This window comes from Neofelis nebulosa, chromosome 2, assembly GCF_028018385.1.
Source record: "Neofelis nebulosa isolate mNeoNeb1 chromosome 2, mNeoNeb1.pri, whole genome shotgun sequence".
Lineage (NCBI taxonomy): Eukaryota > Metazoa > Chordata > Mammalia > Carnivora > Felidae > Neofelis > Neofelis nebulosa.
The window spans coordinates 69,899,964-69,922,078 of NC_080783.1; the positions used below are offsets into that span (position 1 = coordinate 69,899,964).

Below are 22,115 nucleotides of genomic sequence, written 5' to 3' on the forward strand. Positions count from 1 at the left end.
CTGGATCATGTAGTAGTCTATGGGATCTGGTGCAGCCAAGGTAGGGCGGGCAGCATACAGAAAGCCATGATTAGTGGCTGTTTACCAAAGTATGCTGAGATGTTTTGGAATTTTATTAACAGGGATGGCTATACTGGGTGTAATTACCAAATTGAAAGTCATTCACACACACACACACACACACACACACACACACATATATGTTATATATACACACACATAAGTGTGTGTATATCTGTGTGTGTGTATATATATATATATATAACACATATATGTTATATACACATGTGTTATATGTATGTGTGGATATACGTGTGTTACATAGACACACACATATATATATATGTATATATATATCATATACAAATACCACATTGTGCACCATTATTTTATACTATTTATTACACATGGATTTTTTTTATCAGTATGAACAGTGTATATATAAGTAGGGCTCATAAGGTTTAAGTCAGAATGAGGGGAAACTGCTATTTATTACCTAAGTTTAACATTATTTCCTAATAGTCATTAGAATTCTGGTTTTATACCAGAATTTTCAAAATTTCTTGAAATTCAGGCAACTAGTGGTTGCATAGTGTTTAGCGATTTTCTTTCTTGAATGCAGGCCTCCATTAGTAAAGATTGGTGTGGTAAATTTCTTTGTCTACTCCTATAGAAAATGTATTAGAATAGTTATGTGGGTGAGGGGAGTTACTTATTAACAGGAAATGTAAGAAGACTATATCACCCATACCTGAAATAATAGGTTTTTGTACTTTTTTTTATCAAAAATTTATTCATGGTATGATTCACAATTTTTCTTTCTTTTTTTTTTTTTTTACCGTAGCTGGATTTTTGCCGCCTATATGAATTTGTCTCCATATCAGCTATTCAATCAAAAAAAAGCCTAGGAATTTTTGTGAACCATATTAGCATGTCTGCTTAGAGATTTCTTGGTTAATGGAGTTTAGAAGTTATTAGAGCAGTCTTGAAAGAGATAGACAATATTACTGATAAGACCATTCACTACAACTCAGATTTCTCCCAAAGTTCTAAGTAATGCTAGGGCATGGTTTATTAAATACTCTGTCATATCTGGTATATAAAATGTAAAAGAGAATGCCAATATGAAAATCAAATTTTTATAATGACAGACTTAAGAGAAATATGGATGAATTGTTAAATTTGTAAAGCTGTGTGAGCAGTGATTCATTGTGGATAGGAAATAATTAAGTGTCCTAGTGCCCTTATGGCTTTTCCCAGCAACAATTGGGAGAGAGTGAATGATGGACATGAAGTGCTGATCTAAAGGTTTTCAGAGTTTCACCCCAAGTTTTAATGAGTCTCACCAATCACCCCTGACGGCAGCCTGATATTTTACAACCCCTCTAATAAAATTTTCTTACCTACTGTTCAGAGGTACTATTGTGTATACAGAAAGAGAGGGATGCAGCTGGTGAGGAAGACTTCTGGCAGAGCAGAAAAGTGCAAATTTGGCTTTTTTATGCGTGATCATCTTAGCTTTCTTTGAATGAAGGTTAGCGTGTACCAGTTATCCCTGGCCCTGTTTGGATTCTGGGAAAAAAACAATCTAATGTTAACTATATAGTTTGCCGTATTTTCTGACTTATCTCCTCACCTTCAGTATTTCCAATCCCTGTTGCCATCGTCTTTGTCCTCTCTGACTTCGAACATGCAAATATATTGCCTAAGTTTCAGAGGGAAGGTAGAGAAGGTATCTGTTATTTTCCCATTAGTTATTCTGTGTTTTTGGTCTCTTTTTTCCACATGAGAGTTCTAGATTCTTTTTTCTGCCTACCCTCTTTCTGCATTGCCTTACCACTCTCTCCAACTTTGAGCTCCAGAAATCTTTGAATCCCAGACATTCTAGTGAAACTGCATTCTCAAAGGTCATTAAGGATATTTTCACTGCAAGGTCAGCCTGCCCTTCTTCAGAATATATGCCAGGAAACTCTCCTTTCTCATCTTTCTTGATATTGTAGTGTTCTTCCTCTCTGATTGTTGTATTCTCATCTTCTACTGTCTTTGGATCTTAATTATATATTGTTATTGTTGACTTTTCATCTGTACTTTGACCTCTCCATTCTTACCTGTAGAACTATTATTTTACTGTAGTTAGGTACCATTTCCTAAGGCCTAATGCTCATTTTAACCTCACTCTAATTATCCTATATTTCACTACCAGTCTGATCTCAACTTGTGTCACTTTAAAGAAAATATCTGAGGACCTCCCATTTCTTTCTGCTTCCCTTAAAATCTCTGTTGATATGGTAACTTTCAAGGGTCTCTTATAAACGAACTCCATTCTGCAGTCTGATGTTTTTCAAACTTTTTAAACCATGACCAGAAAAGAAATATATTTTATATTGTAACCTGGCATGTGCACGCGCGCACACACACACACACACGAGCGTGAGCACACACAGACGCAGACACACAGACACACACACACACACACACACACACACTGTGCTATCCACTCACATATTTGAAAGAAGTTTCCTGAAACCATTTTTACACATACTATGTACAATTTACTTTCATCTTCCTGTTGTGTTTCCTTTAAAATAATGAAGTTATTATTTTAACTTGACTTCCTGTCATGATCACTTGACTTCCTGTCATGATCCCACAGTTTGAAATGGTCTAGCTTCTCTAATCTTTCACCTTTTCACACTGTACCCCCTCTACTCTCTCCAGAACAGTCTATCCCTGCCCTACAAGCACAAGCACTCAGGTTTCTGAGTTTTCATTCATGTTTTTCCAGCCCAATTATTTTCTAATTATGAAGACATTTCTGCCAGCTAGAGCTCTTGAAATCCCCAGTTCCTCTAAAGGACAGCATTTCTAAACTGTCTTACACAAGATGACCCATAATCCTCTGCTGATTTTATAATGGTTTTATAATAGTAAATTTTCTCTCTCCTTATCTAGCCTGTATACTCATTACAAATAACACTGTGTCCCCAATAACACTGATTTTAAGTGGTCAAAACAAAGCTCCTAAGTTATTTTTTTTTAATTTATAAAACAATAGGTTTGCAAGTAACCTATTTTTCAAACTGCTGGATCTATATGATGACATGAACTTGGTTTCTGAGGGCTAGGTACAAATCTTAGCTCTACTATTTATAAGGTATGTGGTCTTGGGCAAAATCCTTAATATCTCTTTCTTAATTGTAAAGCAGGAGGAACACTAGAACCTGCCTCAGAAAATTGTGAAAAGGATGAAATGAGAATACTTGCAAGAGTCCCTGGCATATACCATTCACCCACTGAATATTTGTGGTTAAATACACTGTCCTGGCACATAACCATTTTATCAGTTTTCTTGCTTTTTTTTTTTTTCTATTTGTATATAATATTTTCAAGTGCAATCTTGTCTGCGGTCTTCCTTGTTGCACTTTTCTGATTATGCTGATTACTTACCAGACACAGTTTTCTAAATTTTATACTTCTTCAGACAAAGTCTGCCAAACAATAAATGGGAGATTGTGCATGCCTTCAAATTCTTGTCACCCCTTGTAGTAATCAATACATGGCTCTCTGATGTTCTAGAGAACAAAGAGATAAAACCAGCTTCTATATTATATTTTCTTTGTAGAAGAGTCTCATTGTAAGATTTGTTACATCAACTCTGAAGATTCATTATACCAAATTAAATTGCTTTTAAATGTCTTATTTAAAAATTTAAAAAGCTTCTGAAATGAAAAAAGAAATATTTTGAGCTAATTCTTCATTTTGGAAGGGCGGGTGTTGGCTTGGCCTTTAGCATAACTAGTTATTTGACAAATTATGAGATGCTATTTTTTTAATTTGTGAAAGGAAGGTTTTGTATTTTAAGATAAACTAGGACACTAAGTTTTAGAGGCACATATTGCATCAGATTTTAGAACTAAATTTAAATTCATTTTCAACTTTCTGTGCTATGATATATGCAGATTAAAAGAAAAGTGACACACATAAAATCATGTCTGTTAAGTGTTTTAAATTTAAAAAGTAGTTTTTTACTCACCAATCTCCCAAGAGTGGAACTTACTGGCATAAATTATCTAGCATCAGTTAGATGGCATTAGGTAACAGAGACTGATAGCAGATATAAAGGGTAAAGATGGTGAGCCGAGCAACCATGAGTCTTGAGAGGACTTTCCTGTCAATGTTAGTTTACCTCTATCTCAAACAAAATTCAGTGTAAAACATTTCTCTTTCCCCATTCATTTGGTTTTTATTATGTGTGGTAAACACGTGACCTCTGATATGATGACAAATTTCTGACAGACTTTCTGTTGGCACCCACTTCATGTCTTGATTTTCTTACCCACACTTCTCCCATTTCAGAGATGTGTTCCCAGCATAATAAACTTATTTTGTATCAGCAGGCTGTTAAAAGCATAACCTCTGGGGGCGCCTGGGTGGCGCAGTCGGTTAAGCGTCCGACTTCAGCCAGGTCACGATCTCGCGGTCCGTGAGTTCGAGCCCCACGTCGGGCTCCGGGCTGATGGCTCGGAGCCTGGAGCCTGTTTCCGATTCTGTGTCTCCCTCTCTCTCTGCCCCTCCCCCGTTCATGCTCTGTCTCTCTCTGTCCCAAAAATAAATAAAAAACATTGAAAAAAAAAATTAAAAAAATAAAAAAAATAAAAAAAATAAAAGCATAACCTCTGTTGGGTTCAGTGTATCCATCTATACATCATAGTATAGATGTATTATAGATGTTATTAAATTACAGATGTATATTATATTAAGAAGAGGTGAGAATGCATCACTTACAAAAGAATTTTGAAATCTGTGCATCTCTGTCGGTCAGAAGATTATAAAAATTTTTATGGAATCAAATAAATTGTTATCCTAGTTCCATACTGCCTCTGCCCCTCTCAATTAATATGGAAAATTTGAAAATAATCTTTTACTTATATATTTACTACCCTAAGCATGTCTAAAAATGTTTACAGCAAGTGGAAGACTTAGACCTGTATCATCTTATGTATCCTTAAAAAAAGAAAAAAAAAACTTTTATAAAGCTTTACTTCTGGGGCACCTGGGTGGCTCGGTCAGTTAAGCGTCCGACTTTGGCTCAGGTCATGATCTCACGGTCCATGGGTTCGAGCCCCACGTCAGGCTCTGTGCTGACTGCTCAGAGCCTGGAGCCTGTTTCAGATTCTGTGTCTCCCTCTCTCTGTGACCCTCCCCCATTCATGCTCTGTCTCTCTCTGTCTCAAAAATAAATAAACGTTAAAAAAAAATAAAAAATAAAGCTTTGCTTCTTACAAGATCCACTAATCTTATTATGTTCCCCAAAATATTTCCAGCAAAACATGCTTCTGATATACAAGTGTGATATTTGTTTCTTAGTAAAAAATCAGGTTGAACTATCTTCTTAATAATTACCATAAGTACTGAGTAATGCTTTACCTTCAATGAGGTTAAGTTGCATTTCAATAAAGTTTTGACTTTATTCTAGAAAGAGGCAGAACAAAAATTTCAAAAATGTCATTTTAGTATCTCTCAGTGTTGTAAGTTAAAGGAAAAGCATCTTCGGAAAGATCTAGTTCTTAATAAATTCATATCACAAGAAACAAGAAGCTAAAGAATGTCAAAGGATCTGAGTTAAGCTGATTTTTTTTTTAACTTTTTATTCAGATTGCCTCAAGAAAGAGTGCAGTTGCCAGATGTTTTGTTTTGTTTGTTTCTTTGAACTTTCTCTCTTTTATAACATTAGACTTAATAATGATTTAGTTTTATATTGTTATGTAGTGAATGATAATAATCATCTTTAAGTTAAACTAATTGTCAGTTGATGGATCTCAAAAATGATCCTGTCTAAATCTTCACTCAGATTTGTCTGGAAAATTCCACTGTTAATGGATTAGAAAAATCTATGAGGCGATTCCACTGATATGTACAAGACAGCCCTCATCCTCCAAGTACTGAGACTTGCAGAGCAAACACTGGACTACCCAAGTTAGGACTAGCATGATGGCTTATCTCAGGAAATATTCAACCACCAGTCCCCTTTACTTCACCACCTGGAACATTTCTACCTGTCATCTTCTATTTTACAGCTGCTTGTCCTTACAGATGGAAAACTAATTCCCAAATTACTTTACAAAAAATGCAGTTCAGATTCTTTATTTTATATGTATGCACAGACGTGTGTGTATGTATACATGTGTATACATTCACAAATAATATGCACATGAATACATTTACATATGTGTGCATGCATGTGTGTGTATGGCACATTGCAAAATTGAAGTAAACTAAAGAAATAGATTATAAGATATTGGGCCTCATTTTCAAAATTTTTAAAATTTGCCTTCTGTTATTTTAATTCTTCTTGGCCTGCTCTTCACCTGGGAATTGGAAGTTTCTAAATTAAAAAAAAAAAACAAACTAATTTTTTAAAAATAATAAAAATTTAGTTTGAGAAAAGTCCAAACTGGCTATATAATGTAGAGAAAAAAGTAAGAGTTTTTCTTATGTCTCTTTAAAACCCAGCCCTACTTCTCAGAGATTAACTGAATTCTTTCTGAATAAATCAACTCTTTCTGAATTCCTTCCATACTAAAGGCTTTATGGGGTAAAAACTATCACCACACATCCAAAGTCTAACACAATGCTTCACACATATTAGGCCTTCACTAATTATATGCTGGGAAAAAGAGAGTGGGTGTCAAAGAAGAACTTAAAAAATGGAGAAATATTCCATGTTCATGGATAGAAAGACTCAATCGATATTGTCAAGATGTCAGTTCTGCCAAACTTGATCTGTATATTTAATGTAATCTCAAAGTCCAAGTGAGTTATTTGTGGATATAACAAACTGATCTAAAGTTTATGTGGAGACGGGATGCCTGGGTGGCTCAGCCAGTTAAGCATCTGACTCTTGATTTTGGCTCAAGTCATGATCTCACAGTTTGTGAGTTTGAGCCCTGCATCAGGCTCTGTGCTGAAAGTGTGCAGCCTGCTTGGGATTCTCTCTCTCTCTGTCCCTCCCCCATGCATTCTCTCTGTCCCTCCCCATGCACTCTCTCTCTCTCCCTCCCTCCCTAATTCCCTCCCTCTCTTTCTCTCTTTCAAAATAAATAAACTTAAAACAATTAAAATTTATATGGAGAGCAAATGAGGAACTGTAAGACTCCTTGAAGATATTATAGGAGAAATTTAGATGATTTTAGGGTTGGCATTGACTTTTCATACACAACACCAAAATCACAATCCAGTAAAAATATATTGATAAGCTATACTTCATTAAAATTAAAAATTTCTGCTCTGCAAAAGAAACATTCAAGAGAATGAAAATACAGGTCACAGACTGGGAAAAAATATTAGCAAAAACCATATCTGTTAAGGGATGGATTTCTAACACATGCAGAGAGCTCTTAAAACTCAATAGTAAGGACGTAAACAACTCAGTTAAAAAATAGGCCAAAATAATTAACAGATACCTTGACAAAGAAGACATACAGATGGCAAATGAGGGAAATTCAAATTAAAACAACAGTTAGATATCACTATAGACCTATTAGAATGGCCAAATTCTGGAACACTGACAACACTTAGTGACAACACTAAGTGATGGTGAAGACGTGGAACAAGGACTTTCATTCATATGCTGATAGGAAGGCAAAATGGTTCAACCACTTTGGAAGCCAGTTTGGCAGTTTCTTACAAAATTAAATACACTCTTACATATGATCCAGCAATAGTACTCCTTGGCATTTGCCCAAAGAAGCTGAAAACTTATGTCCACCGCTTTATTCTCAATCTCTCTCTCTCTCTCTCTCTCTCTCTCTCTCCTTTCTCTCTCTCTCTCTTTCTCTGAAAATAAACTTAAAAAAATAAAAAAATAAAGTTTATATGGAGAGTAAATAAAAAAACATAATAACTAACAATATTGAAGAACAGAGTTGGAGGACTGACACTATCCATCTTCATGACTTGCTATAAAGCTACAATGATCAAGGCACTGTAGTATGGGCAATGAATGGACACTTAGATCAATGGAAAAGAACAGAAAACTCAGAAATAGTCATACACACACACACACACACACACACACACATTGTTTTTGACAATGGAGCAAATACAATTCAAAAGAGAAAAGATGATAGTCTTTTCAACAAATGGTATTGGACCAACTGGACATCCACATCTAAAAAATAAAAATAAAAAATAATCTAGACACAGATCTTACACCCTTCACAAAAACTATCTGAAATTGAATCTCAGCCTAAATGTGACCTGCAGCTTTATTCATAATTACCAAAAATTGGAAGCAAACCAGATGTCTTTCAGTAGGTAAATGGATGAATAAATTGTATTCATCAAAACAGTGGAATATTATTCAGTGTTAAAAAGAAATGAGCTATCCAGCCATGAGAAGACATGAAACAATCGTAAGTGCATGTGACTAAGTGAAAGAAACCAATCTGAGAAGGCTGCATACTTGTATGATTCGACTATATGACATTCTGGAAAAGGCAAAACTATACATACAGGCAATAAAATGATCAATGGTTGCTGGTGGTAGAGGTGGGGGGGGGGAAAGAAGGATGAATAAGCAGGGCACTGGAGATTTTTAGCACAGTGAAAATACTGTGTGATACAATAATAATGGATACATGACTTTATACATTTGTCCAAACCCATAAAGTGTACAACACTAAGAGTGAAACCTAATATAAACTATGGACTCTAGGTTATAAAGGTGCATCAGTTTTGTTTTATGATCAAATGTACCACTTTGGTGGGAAATGCTGATAACTGGGAGGGAGACTATGCATGTGTGGGGGCAGGGGATATAGGGGAAATCTTTATATCTGCTGTCCATTTTGCTATGAACCTAAAATTGCTTTAAAAAATAAAGTCTAGGGTGCTTGGTTGGTTAAGTCCGTTGGGCACTGGACTCTTGGTTTTGGCTCAGGTCATGATCTCGTGGTTCGTGGATTCGAGTCCTGCGTCAGGCTTCACGGAGGCTGCTTGCTATTCTCTCTCTCTCTCTCTCTCTCTCTCTCTCTCTCTCTCCCTCTCTGCCCCTCTCCCACTCATGCTTTCTGTCTGTCTGTCTCTCTCTCTCAAAATAACTTTAAAAAATTATTTTTTTTTAAAGTAAAGTTTATAGAAAGGAAGGTAGGAAGGAAGGATGGAAGGAAGGAGAAAGAGAGGGGAAATAATGTATGAATGAATGCAAAAAAATATAATTAGTAAATGGCTTCAAAGTCCATATTATATAAATTATTTATAAATCAGTTTTCCATTTTATGTCTTCTTTATTTTCAACTTGCAAAGGGATGTTAAACTTCGGGTTTATAAATTAAACCATAAGCCTTATCTTCAGAAATTTGACTTCCTATAATTTGATTAATATATATAATCTTGTGTTTAAAAATGTTAAAAGATTATTATAGGAGCTAGTTTAGGTAATATTTTTAGTTTAAGAGTTAACCTAGTTAGTACTTATCATTTTTATGTCTTTGGCTTCACTAAAAAATAATATTTTTTATTCCCACAACTGTAGTTTTACTGAAACCTCAAATTCCATTCAGATATCTAGTGTTTCCAGTTGTGTGAATGCCTAATGGAATACAAAGTATCATTGCTTTATTAGGAAAACTTATATTGTCTCAGACTGCTAATATTTCTTCCCTTGGTGACTTAAACAGAATGCCATAAAGCACAATGCAAATTGTAACACTGACTAGTAGAATTTGAGGACTAGAAGGCCAGATCATTAATTTTTTTTTTCAAATTCTTCTTTAGTTTTTTTTTTTTTTTTTTTTTTTTTTTTTTTTTTTCTTTAGTTTTGAGAGAGACAGAGTGTGAGCAGGGAGGGCAAAGACACACACATGCACACGCGCGCACACACACACACACACAGAATCCGAAGCATGCCCCAGGCTGTCAGCTGTCCGCACAGAGCCCGATGTGGGGCTTGAACCCATGAACCATGAGATTATGACCTGAGCTGAAGTCGACACCCAACCAACTGAGCCACCCAGGTGCCCCAGATCATTGTTTTTTATTAACAGTAATGATAGCTATTAGTAATTGCCTACTCACAATCATGAATTACTGAGATAAGGAAATCTATAAACTACAGTAATAATTTGTGTCAGTCACAATTCAAAGGCATCTACTATTTTCTGGTATTAAAGAACAGAGCATATAGTAAGAACTCAAAAAACTGTGAGTTTTAAATAACATTTTATTATCTTCATCCAAAAACCCCTGAATTGAAAACAATGAATGGTTGCACAAGCTATTATTCCTAAATCTGAGTTACCTAAACTTAGAATTAGTTTAGAATGATTTTATAAATCTATATAATCCTTTGAGGCAGTGAGATTAGAAAATTTCATGTCTCGGAATTTAGGTATTCACATTGTCATATTCACAGAAATGGTATAATCGAGGGTGAGGGAGTAAAAGCTAAATGAAGTTATTTTGATTTTAAAATATTTTGGGAGGAAAATTCTTTGATTTTTTTGGAGATGATTGGAGACATCTTGGCATGTCACCAAATGTGTCATTGCCCATAGTTTCTGTAACTAAGTAATGAAGACCAGGAAACACAAGGGAAGAAAGCATCTTTCTGATTTGAAGTGGAGCTTCAGCCTAAGTCCGAGTTCTAGTAAATTCCTCTGTTCCTTTGTTGCTCTAAATGTTGCTCTGTGAATTATATACCAAGGTAAAATTGTTCTCTTCAGTCACTAAGGTTCTAGCGATGGTTCTCTGATTAGAATGAAACATATATCAATGTTTGTTCTCAGATTATTGGCCTATAAATAATGGTCTTCGCAAATAGAATAATTCTATATTATTTCACGGTGGCAGAATTTTACAGTAGAAAGAGCACAGTCTTCTCCAGAAGAGGTCATTTCTCCAGTCAGAAGAGGTCACTTACTAGCTATGTGACCTTGAGGAAAGTACACATTTTGTGTTACTTTCCTCATCTGTAAAACAAGGTTGATAACCATCTTAACGAAGAGTTGAATCCAGTGTTAAAATATTAAATATTAAAATATCTCACAGAGGTAAGTCAATAAAAATGCCTCAAGTTTCTTGAAACATACTAGTTTGTCAACAGAAGCTCTTCTAGAATTATTATTTTTTAAAAAATTAATGTTTATTTTTGAGACAGAGCATGAGTGGGGGAGGAACAGAGAGAGAGGTAACACAGAATCTGAACCAGGCTCCAGGCTCTGAGCTGTCAGCACAGAGCCTGCCGTGGGGCTTGAACCCATGGACCAGGAGCTGAAGTCAGATGCTTAACTGACTGAGTCACCCGGGCGCCCCTAGAATTATTTTTAAATTCCTACTATTCCCTTTTGTACATTTCTAAAAGTAATTTAATCACAAAAAATTTCTCGTTTGTGGGAATTGATCACAAATTGAAGTACATTTTAAGTAATTCAGTTATTCCTTCAGAAGAAGTCTGTAAAAAAGGTTAGAATAAATAATTTTATTTGTAAATAAGTTGACTATTTCAAAATGGATTGAACTGTCAAAATTATTCATATTAGAATTAGAATACTGTTTAGTTCTCAAAATAGAAATCTTTGGGAAATTAAGAATAATAAATGCAATAGAATAGTAATTGTTATGGATCCGTGAATGTTCTGCCTTCAGTGAAGCTTTATTATTTGACCAAAAGGCATTTTCATTGATGATGAAGTCCTCCTCTTCTGACTTGGTGCATCACATCACTGAGTTCAGTACTCTTCAAGGCGTGCAATTCTCCCTCTGCAACATTCAGTAGGATTTAAGGGCTATTTTGGAGGCTCAAGAATTCCATAATATAATCTCCTGTCCATAGGCCTTCCCAGGTCTCCTGCCCAAAGAAATGGATCCATGCTGTTGTTAAATATATACAATTGTGCTGGTTTTCATGGTAGTCACTTACCCATATGCAGCTTTCAGGAATTTGAAATGACTATCAGACTAGTAAGGCTGAGAAGCTTATTCTTTTTTAATTGTGTTTTTAAATTAAATTTAATTTAAATTAAAAAAACACTGAATCAGTCTAAATATTTTTCTGTTAAACAAAATTGTTTTTTTAAACTACATTTTCAGTTAAATCACTGAAAACTTAGCATCTGAATTGAGATGTGCTAGAAGTATAAAATGGATACCACATTTCAAAGATTTTATATAAAAATTTTAAATATCCCATTAACAAGTTTTTGTATATTGTTACAAAAATAATGCTGTTATTTTTGATATATGGGGTTAAATTACATATATTGTTAAAATTTATTCATGTTTCTCTAGTTTGTTTTTCCCTGTGGCTATGAGAAATTTAAAATGTCTCTTGTGACACTGTTTCTATTTCTATTGGATGATGCTGATATAGAGAGATGACTGAAGCAAAAATACCCCCATTGAGAATTAAATGCTAGCCTCAGATAAGTCAAATCAGGCCTATAATGTGACTTGGGAGAGGAAGGGTACCTTGTAGCAGAAAGAACAAAATTTGTCTGCTCTTAGATTCTAATTCAGAAACTCCTATAGTGTTTGTCTCAGCCACTAGTACAGAAAACTGTCTTTTAGCTAGAGTGCTGACCGTTTTACCTAATCTATAATTGCTTAGGTTTTCCCAGTTCACTTGAATATTAGTAAATTTTCGGTCACACTGTATCTCTTGTTCTTAGGAAAAGAAACTAGAAAGTTACTAAACCAGAAGAGTAGTTCTTAAAGTACTCCTAGAACCATCAGCATCCGCATCACCTAGCAATCTTAGTAAAAATCCAGATCCTGCAGCCTCTCCCCAGATCCACTGATCAGAAAGTCTGTGAGGATGAGGTCCAGAAATCTCTACCAAAATCCCCCTGGATGATTCTGATGCACACACTGAAGTTCTCAAACCTCTGAAATACAATATTCTTGTGCTGGAATATAATTGTGCTGATTAATAAAATCACTAATAGGCTGAGAAAACAGTGAGTCAATAGGTATTAATGGATGGCTAACTATAGGGCCATGATTATGTCCTAAGGAACTCATTAAAGGAACTCATTGAAACACAATCATGACTGCCCTCTTCCAACAACTTCTTATATTAAATCATGAATTTTAGAAAGACCTCTAGATGGGTTTTCCTGGTTATAGTTTGACTATTATTATCAATTGTCTTAATTGAGTTTACTGTTTAGCATTCTCAAACAACACCTGATTTATTGTGATGAAAGGAATTCTAATTGACTACATGCTTTTAACTTTTAATAATGAACACTGGATCACTGAATGGGATAATATGTGAGTTTTAAGGCATCTCACTATGCTTCATCCATTTTGATGAAAAATGATTGTGTTGCCTTTTAAGAATGTCAGAATGATTATGTAACTTTTATGGTGCTAAATTATTTTGAATATGACATTCTTCGCAGGAAGAAAAAGGGTGCTTTAAGAAATTACTTCAGAATCTTACTAATTTTTTTATTTCAGAGTTTGCTTGTGTAAATTAAAAAGAAAAAGAAAGTTCCTTTGTTCAGAATTGTTATCTTTGCTATTAATTTTAGCACCCTCAATATTTAAGCTAACTTTAAATATTTAAGAAAGGAAAGCTTGTCTTTTTGTATTTTAAATTCTCATAATAAATTTCTCTTTCATTATTCATTTAATTTGAGGAATGGTTTTAAGTCTGTAAAATACCCTGCATTTGTTTTGTAAACATATTTACTCCTTTCAGGTTAGTTCCAAATACATCAAAATGAATTTTTCCTTCCTTTAAAAATGAACAATCCTTGACTATATCCTTGCATAAAACTAAATATAGATTTAAAAGAAATAAAACATGAATTTTACATTAAAATGTGAAATAAAAAGTCAATATATGCATGTACTATTTGAGTACATTTTTCTTTTCTTACCGGCAGAGACAAGCCAGCAAGAAAAATCTTTTAATTACTATCACCTTAAAAAATGCCTTTCCAAATACTAACCCCCTGACACCCAAGATACAATTTTTTAAAAAACAGGACAAATATACAAGAACACAGGGTAACTGGTAATACTGTAAAGCTAGGAGGTCTTCAAAAAGCATTAAACATCTGAAGGAATCAAAGTCCTAGCACTTTGGCATGCAACACCCATATCAACATTGATGATTATTATATTTTATAATCTAAAGTACAGGAATAAAAAAAGCTATTGCAGCTTGTTGTGCTGGTGGTTGTTGGTATTAACAAGTGCTATTCTTGTTCGTGTGCATGACTAATGCCTTCTTAAAATGTAGTAATTTGACCCAATAATACCCTATTCCATTATGAGTGGATAATAAAGACATAATATTTTTTACCATGACAGGTGGGCTTGAATGCTTCAAAGAGCACTTGATGGAATATTTGGAATTAGGACTTGAGGCATCCTGGAATTAAACTGCTCTAATCAAGGTTTTTAAGTTGGACATGATGCAGGGTGCCTGAGCAGCTCAGTCGGTTAAGCATCTGACTTCAGCTCAGTTCATGATCTCATGGTTCATGGGCTTGAGCCCTGCATTGGGCTCTGTGCTAACATCTCAGAGCCTGGAGCCTGCTTTGGATTCTGTGTCTCCCTCTCTCTCTGCCCCTCCCCCACTCATGCTCTGTCTCTCAAAAATAAATACATGTTAAAAAAAATTTAAATTGGACATGATGGGTGAAATTACAAACTAATTGACATCGGTAATAATAGCATATACAATACAAACTAAAAATACTAATGCTGAATATGACTTGCCTTAAATTGGTCTGGCAAAAGCCCTTGGAAGGCTGTTTACTTTCCTTTTCTACAATGCTGCACCTGGGCAGCTCACCTTTCTAAACTGGGCGATTTTTTTTCACCAGCCTTCCTTTTTCCTTCTTTTAGATACCCCCAGGCTCCTGCCGCTTTGTTGTGATGTTGTGTTGATAAGAGCTCTACTGCTCTGGTAAAGATAAAATATGTGTATTTCTGTTTCTTACATTTGAAGCTTTTGAGTTGGTTCTTCCCATTCTGAAGCTATTCACAGTGTATGTGTACACACAGATATATAGATATTTATGTGTATATATATATATATATATATATATTTATATGTGAAATGAAGTGTTTTATATATAATACAAAGCTACTCTCTTACACTTAGATAAACACAGGTAGTACAAAAATACAGAAAAGACAAATGTATAATTGATGATCCTTGGATTTTCTAAGGCTTTGAAATGAAAACCAGGCATGCAAATTGTTTGACCAAAAATGAAAATGTTCCCTTGTGTGACAGCCGTTTGTTTCACTTGCACCTGTGTTTTACTATGATTCACAAATTGGCTGAAATTTGGCCTTTAGCATCCTTTCAATCTCAAAATGTTTAAGTATTCTAGGGGTGGAAAGAAAGGAGGGATTGAGCATTTGTATACTTATATCTGATTTTAGATTAATTTTAAGTTTATGAATACAAGATTTGTTTTGAATACAACTATCTGATAAAATAGGAAAGACTACTTATATATACAAAACAGTCTTCTAAAAATTTAAGAGCTAGGTTATAATGATTGATTATATCAGTGTTTACCTAATCTTTAAAAAATATTAATCCATTGATTATTCCTTATGCTTCATGTCATTTAACAGAGAATATATATGCAATACAATAATAAAATATTTTTTCCTGAAATTAAAAAAGAATGTTACTTTTTTCCAAAAGCTAAAGGGAATATTTATGGAGGAAAAAAATACACAATATATACAGCATTCAGACCCCACAATTACTATATTTGAGCATTGAATTTGGCACTGAATTTCTTGACAGCTTAAGGAAAATGTGGAAAGGGCCAGTTAAAAAGGAGAAAACATCTGTTTCTCTGGGGAAGCAAAGCTGTCCTTGCTACTGAAAAAATAAAAGACATTTCTTCAATGAGTCTTCAACCAGAGGGTCTTTGGTGATAGATACATAACTAACTCTGCTCAAATACAATCCAACAACAAACCTCCTGAGAGAGCTCATTTTTTATAAGGGTTCATCAATGAAAATCACCAACAAGCATTAAAAATCAACTCTTTGTTTTATTTCAAAGACAAAACTGAGAATTTCCAGCAAGAATGTCTTTCAAAAAGTCTATTATTCTCATTTCTTTCAGTTGTACTTTTGCTAAATAAGAGACCGTTGAAAATTCTTTTATATTTCTGGAATTTGAGATACAGAAATCCTCTGTCATTCATTGGGAACGAGACTTTTTTTTTTTTAAATAAGAAAAGCAAACCAAGAATATTGGCCAGTATCAAAAACCCAAAAGATAACAGTTGGTAGAGACATGAATAAGTTGCAACCATCGTGCACTGTTGGTGGGAATATAAATTGGTACAGCCACTATGGAAAACAGTATGGAAGTTCCTCAAAAAACTGAAAATAGAACTACCTATGATTCAGCAATTCCACTTCTGGATATTTATCCAAAAGAATTGAAATCAGGATCTCAGAAAGATATTTGTATTCCCACGTTCATTGTAGCATTATTCAATCACCAAGATGTGGAAAAACCTAAATATTCACTAGTAGCTGGATGGGTTGAGAAAATGTAGTATATAGATGAAATGGAATATTATTCAACCTTTAAAAGAAGGAAATCCCGGGGCGCCTGGGTGGCGCAGTTTGTTAAGCGTCTGACTCTTGATTTGGGTTCAGGTCACGATCTCATGGTTCAGTTTATGGGATGGAGCCCTGCATCCGGCTCTGTGCTGACAGCACAAAGCCTGCTTAGGATTCTCTCTCCCTCTCTCTCAGTCCCTACCCCACTCACGTGCACACTCTATCTCAAAATAAAGAGAAACTTAAAAAAAAAAAGAAGGGGCGCCTGGGTGGCTTGGTCGGTTAAGCGTCCGACTTCGGCTCAGGTCACGATCTCGCGGTCCGTGGGTTCGAGCCCCGCGTCGGGCTCTGTGCTGACAGCTCAGAGCCTGGAGCCTGTTTCAGATTCTGTGTCTCCCTCTCTCTGTGACCCTCCCCCGTTCATGCTCTGTCTCTCTCTGTCTCAAAAATAAATAAATGTTAAAAAAAAATTTTTTTTTTATTTTTTTCAACGTTTTTTTTTTTTTTTTATTTTTTTTTATTTATTTTTGGGACAGAGAGAGACAGAGCATGAACGGGGGAGGGGCAGAGAGAGAGGGAGACACAGAATTGGAAACAGGCTCCAGGCTCCGAGCCATCAGCCCAGAGCCTGACGCGGGGCTCGAACTCACGGACCGCGAGATCGTGACCTGGCTGAAGTCGGACGCTTAACCGACTGCGCCACCCAGGCGCCCCAAAAATTTTTTTTTAAATAAAATAAAAAAAAAAAAAAAAGAAGAAGAAGGAAATCCTACAATATGTGACAACATGAACTAACTTTGAGGAAATTATGCTAAGGGAAATAAGCCGGTCACAGAAGGACAAATGCTCCATGATTCTACTTATATGAAATATCCACATTAATCACACTCATAGAAACAGAGAGTAGAATTGTGATTGCCAGGGCCTGAGGTTGTGAGTGGGGAATGGAAAAATGAACAAGTATAACGTTTCAGTTGTGCAAGATGTATAAGTTCTAGAGATCTACTGTACAATATTGGGCCCATAGGTAATAGTACTGTATTGTATGCTTAATTATTTTTGAGGATATTTCTCATATTAAATGTTCTTACTACTATATATATATATATAAATAAAACAGGGTGTCTGGTCTCTCACAGCAACATTATAATTATTGTTTATATTTCCATCTCCATTATCGTGAGCTCCTATGGGTGGGGACCACTTTTCATTTACAGTGTAGTGCCTGGTACATTTTAAGCACTTAATAAGGAAAAATAAGATAGTGTAAAGATTGTTTTACCTTTCTCATTAGTACATTCTGTGGGACCCTCTTCTATTTTTGAATCTTAAAAATGATTTTAAGATAATATATATATATTTTTTTAATTGCATGGAAGATTTATTCATACTGCCTATTTTTTTAGAAAGTGACAGCATCTTAGACATAAGAGGGTTCAATATATGTTGCTGATTATTTTGGTTTGAGCCAATATTTCAACTATTGTGTATTCAGATTCGATCTGTCATTATATTCCCCTACTAGGGAAACAAAGCATTCATAGAAAACGAATCCTAGAAAGTTGTTCAAGATTATATCATATAATAAGTAGAATTCACAATGAAGACTTTGAAATATCTATGTATATTTTTCTAAAATTCATGTGTGTCTCTTTAAGAATCTGACTATATTTATTCTGATTATAATGCAAATGAAAGCTTTGTCAAAAATTGTCTTGTTTGAAATTCTTTCCAAAAGTGTTAGCTCCACAGTACTTCAGAAATTCTTTGGGAGAAAAAAAAAGAGAAAAAAAAAAGAAAAAAATTCTCTAGGAGAAAAAATTCACAGGAAAAAATAATGTAAATTTGTAAAAGCCTTAGGATCAACCATTTTTATTTTGTTGTGAAATTACTTTGTTTCTAGAAAAGAAGTTTCTATTATATAAAATAGGAAAGTGCTGTAAACTTTATCTATATCTATATATAGTGTATATATAGGGCACAAGGGACAAAGCTTCTTACCTTTGTTTTTCATTTACTGAAAGCAGATAAACTTGTATTTCTTTAAGGAGTGCCGAATTCATATTATAATAAGTATTATTCTTGTCATTATCACACTTTTCTTTAATCAGTCAAGTAGGAAAAAAGATCCAAATAAGTCTCCTTTTTAATTTAGAAATGGGCCACTATAAACAGCTAATGCAACAATTCAAATTTCCAGACATCTGATTGATTTACATAAACCCATAATATCTCTCTCTAACCTTTGCTGAATTTCCAGAGATATAACTTGGCCCGCCTGTCTAGTCAAGAGCCTTAGTGCAGTCAGGCCCTGCTTTAACCTTTATTCATTTTTGAGAGACAGAGAGAGACAGAGGGCAAGTGGGGGAGGAGTAGAGAGAGAGGGAGACACAGAATCAGAAGCAGGCTCCAGGCTCTGAGCTGTCAGCACAGAGCCTGACGTGGGGCTTGAACTCACGGACTGGACCCTGAGATCATGACCTGAGCTGAAACCAGATGCTTAACCAACTGAGCCACCCAGGCGCATCAGGCCCTGCTTTAAGCAAAATGGTGAACTTGCCTCTGGTGCTCACAGACGCCTGTTGGTCAGTGCTGCCCACTGTGCTATCATTTTAAAGATCACATTAACAACACATTCCCATACCATTGACATTTATGTTGCAGACCAGGGGTTTGCAACTCTGGCCCATACACTAAAAATAGTCCAAATATTCCTTCAATTTGCTTTCATTTTGTTCTTGATAGTATTTTGTCTGAATGCCCCTGTGTCTGATCTGCTGTAGCCCCAGACCAGTCAGTCTTGTTTTCCTTCCAGCCCATTACACTCATTTATAATAATCACTTGGCCCCTGAAGATACATTAGTTCTCCATCCCTATGACAACTCTTGTTTTCTGCTGAGTAATGTTAGACATCTTTGTTCAAATCAAATGTGCTGATATCCTAATAACTACTAATGAAGGGATCAGTTCTCTTTAGGTAACTCATGTGTTTTCCAGCGAGAATCACCAACATCATAATGTAAGAACACTAAATAGACAATTGACTCTGATCAAATGTTGGTTTAACAGACCATCGTGTTGGGAATTTCTGAGACTAAATCCAAGTTCATAGCAAAAGATTACAGTTATTGGTGGTCATTAGTTGTGAGAGATTAAGGTGTATCAAACTTCTGTGTTTCCAACAGATGAGAATTTACCATATTATGCTTTATAATTATGTACTTGCCATATAGCCCCACCATCCTTCAACTAGATTGTAATCCAACTGGGTGAGTGTGCGTGCTAAATATCTATGTCTCCTTGTGGCACGTGTCTCAGAACTTTAAGCGTGGAAGGCTACCTATATAATTGATAGGAGATTAAGTCAGGTCAGAGGAGAAGATATTTTCTCATCTCCTATCTTCTGCTGCAACTTCACATGCAAAGAGATTTTTAAAAAATTAAAAATAAAACACGATTAAATAAAAACAAGTTTTTTAAAAAGTCCTGAGTGATGAGTATGAAACAAACACAAACACAGTTTATTTTATCAAAGCTACAGCTCTCTTACCTTATCTCTTAGATACCCTGCAGTTGCTAATGCATAGGAACCATGGCTTGTTAGATGTTCACACGTGTGCCATGGTAAACATAAGATAGAATACGCTATACAAAACTGCTACTGCTAAGGAACCACAGGTAGTACCTGTCCTCAGAAATATTTTTTCTGATAAGAAAAGATGGGAAATGCTATCACGTATTGTATTTTAGTATTTATTGATTTAATTGTTTTTCTATCATATGTCTTACATTATCTAAGAATCTATGACCTTAGGTCAGCTATGTTACCTGGATGACATGAGGAGAAAACCTCTAAATCTGCTATCATTATGTAGGTGCTTGAGCCCACTAAGCTCACCTGAGATAGATGGCAGAGTATCTCACTGGACAAACTATCATAATCCCAGTTGACTTCTGGTTCACTCAATATCAATGGGAAGGTCTCCTTGTCAAACAGTGTTGGCTTGCTGCTTTTTATGTGCCGGGCTTTGTCTTGGCACCTTATGTGCATTAACACATTCAGTCCTCTCAAGAATGCTTTGAAGTTCAGATTATTATACCCATTTTACAGATACGATCACTAAGATTTAGAAAGATTGAATAACTTACCCAGTGTTGTGACACTGATCAGCGGTAGATATGAGATTCAGACCCTACCTTCTTTGATTCTGGTACCTGAGCTCTTTTTTTTTTTTTTTTTTTTTTTTTTGTCATTTATGGTGTAAAAACAACTTTTTAAAAAGCTAACTTATTATAGAATTTCACATGTCCTGATGTGCGTGACCCTGTGTCTTAGATGTGTTCATAAGTAGGACACAGGATGCTCTCCTCTTTCACTGTAGCAATGGAACCAGTCAGAGCAAGGAGTTCACAATTATTATCTTAAATTGTTGATGAATCCCACAGACATAAACTCCTGCTCTGGGCACATCTCAAGATTAAGTGACGAGAGATGGTCTCTGTTCTATGGAGGTTTCAAATGCATCTCAGTGTGACCCGAGGAACCTTCAGTGTCACAATCTGAATGTGCAGCTTCTCTGACATTCTTCTCATGTGCTAGATTTGGAATGGTATATTTTCAGAGATAGCAGTGAATACAAATTTTGGGTCCTGATAATAGGACTCAAGAATTGCTATGAGCCAATGATGGGACGATGCCCTCAGGACTGATTTCACCTTACTTTAACCATCTGAGTGGGATATTCCTTTGGAAAAAAAAAAAAAGTGGAACCCCTGGAACCAAAATAAGAAATGTGAAACACACTGGTGTGGTCTAGATTCCTTGTAACTGTTGTTGCTCCTTCCTTCTTTTCTCTCTCCTCCTTGGTGATCAAACCCTCCTGAAAGTGTAAAGTTTTAAACAATTTCATTCCAATCTATCCACTAAATTTTGTAATGATAAAAAAGATTCTAATAGAAAGTAATTGTATTATCTAATTACTGATCATATAATATTAAATTATTGATAATATGCAAGGCAAACCTTAATTTGAAGCTAATTAATAAGTCCTTTTTTATCTATGAAATGAGTTAACTGTCCAAGTATATAGATTTTGTGGTTACTTATTCATTTAAGTGATATTAAAAACTAAACGATGTTCTTAATTACTGACTGGGCAAAATAGCTGAAAGCGCAATGAATAACTTAAGAAGAAAAAATACAGAATGTAATTTCACTAGCTCTGATATGTATTTTACTCAAGGTTATGAATTAAAACCTTTAAAACTATTAAAACCACAGGATATCAAGAAATAAAATTAATGTGTTTCTATACATATTAATAAGGCCATTTTTCTGTGTCAAATTCTTCTAAGACTTAAGTCATACTGTAGTTTGAAGTTCGGCTTTTTGAAAGGCATTATCATGTACTAATAATAGGAACACATAAATGATACAATAAAAGTTGGTTTGGTAAGTCTAATTAGTACAGCAACTTTAGGCAATTCATTCAAGTAAAAACTTCCCTGAGACTCTTTTTTCATATGGGCAATGGAAGTAGACTTCAGAGTATG

The 22,115-nt window shown here is 35.0% G+C and overlaps 1 protein-coding gene and 1 long non-coding RNA gene across 12 annotated transcripts in view; one reads left to right on the top strand and one right to left on the bottom strand.

Moving 5' to 3' along the window:
* KCNH7 (potassium voltage-gated channel subfamily H member 7) overlaps positions 1-22,115 on the top strand; it is a 492,691-nt gene that overhangs the window by 27,772 nt on the left and 442,804 nt on the right. The gene's annotated exons all lie outside the window — the stretch shown is intronic.
* LOC131503636 (uncharacterized) overlaps positions 1-22,115 on the bottom strand; it is a 56,967-nt gene that overhangs the window by 11,952 nt on the left and 22,900 nt on the right. For all 3 annotated transcript variants that reach the window (XR_009257501.1, XR_009257503.1, XR_009257502.1), the window contains exon 4: positions 1,404-1,572. This is a non-coding gene — a long non-coding RNA (uncharacterized LOC131503636). The remainder of the gene's footprint in view (positions 1-1,403; positions 1,573-22,115) is intronic.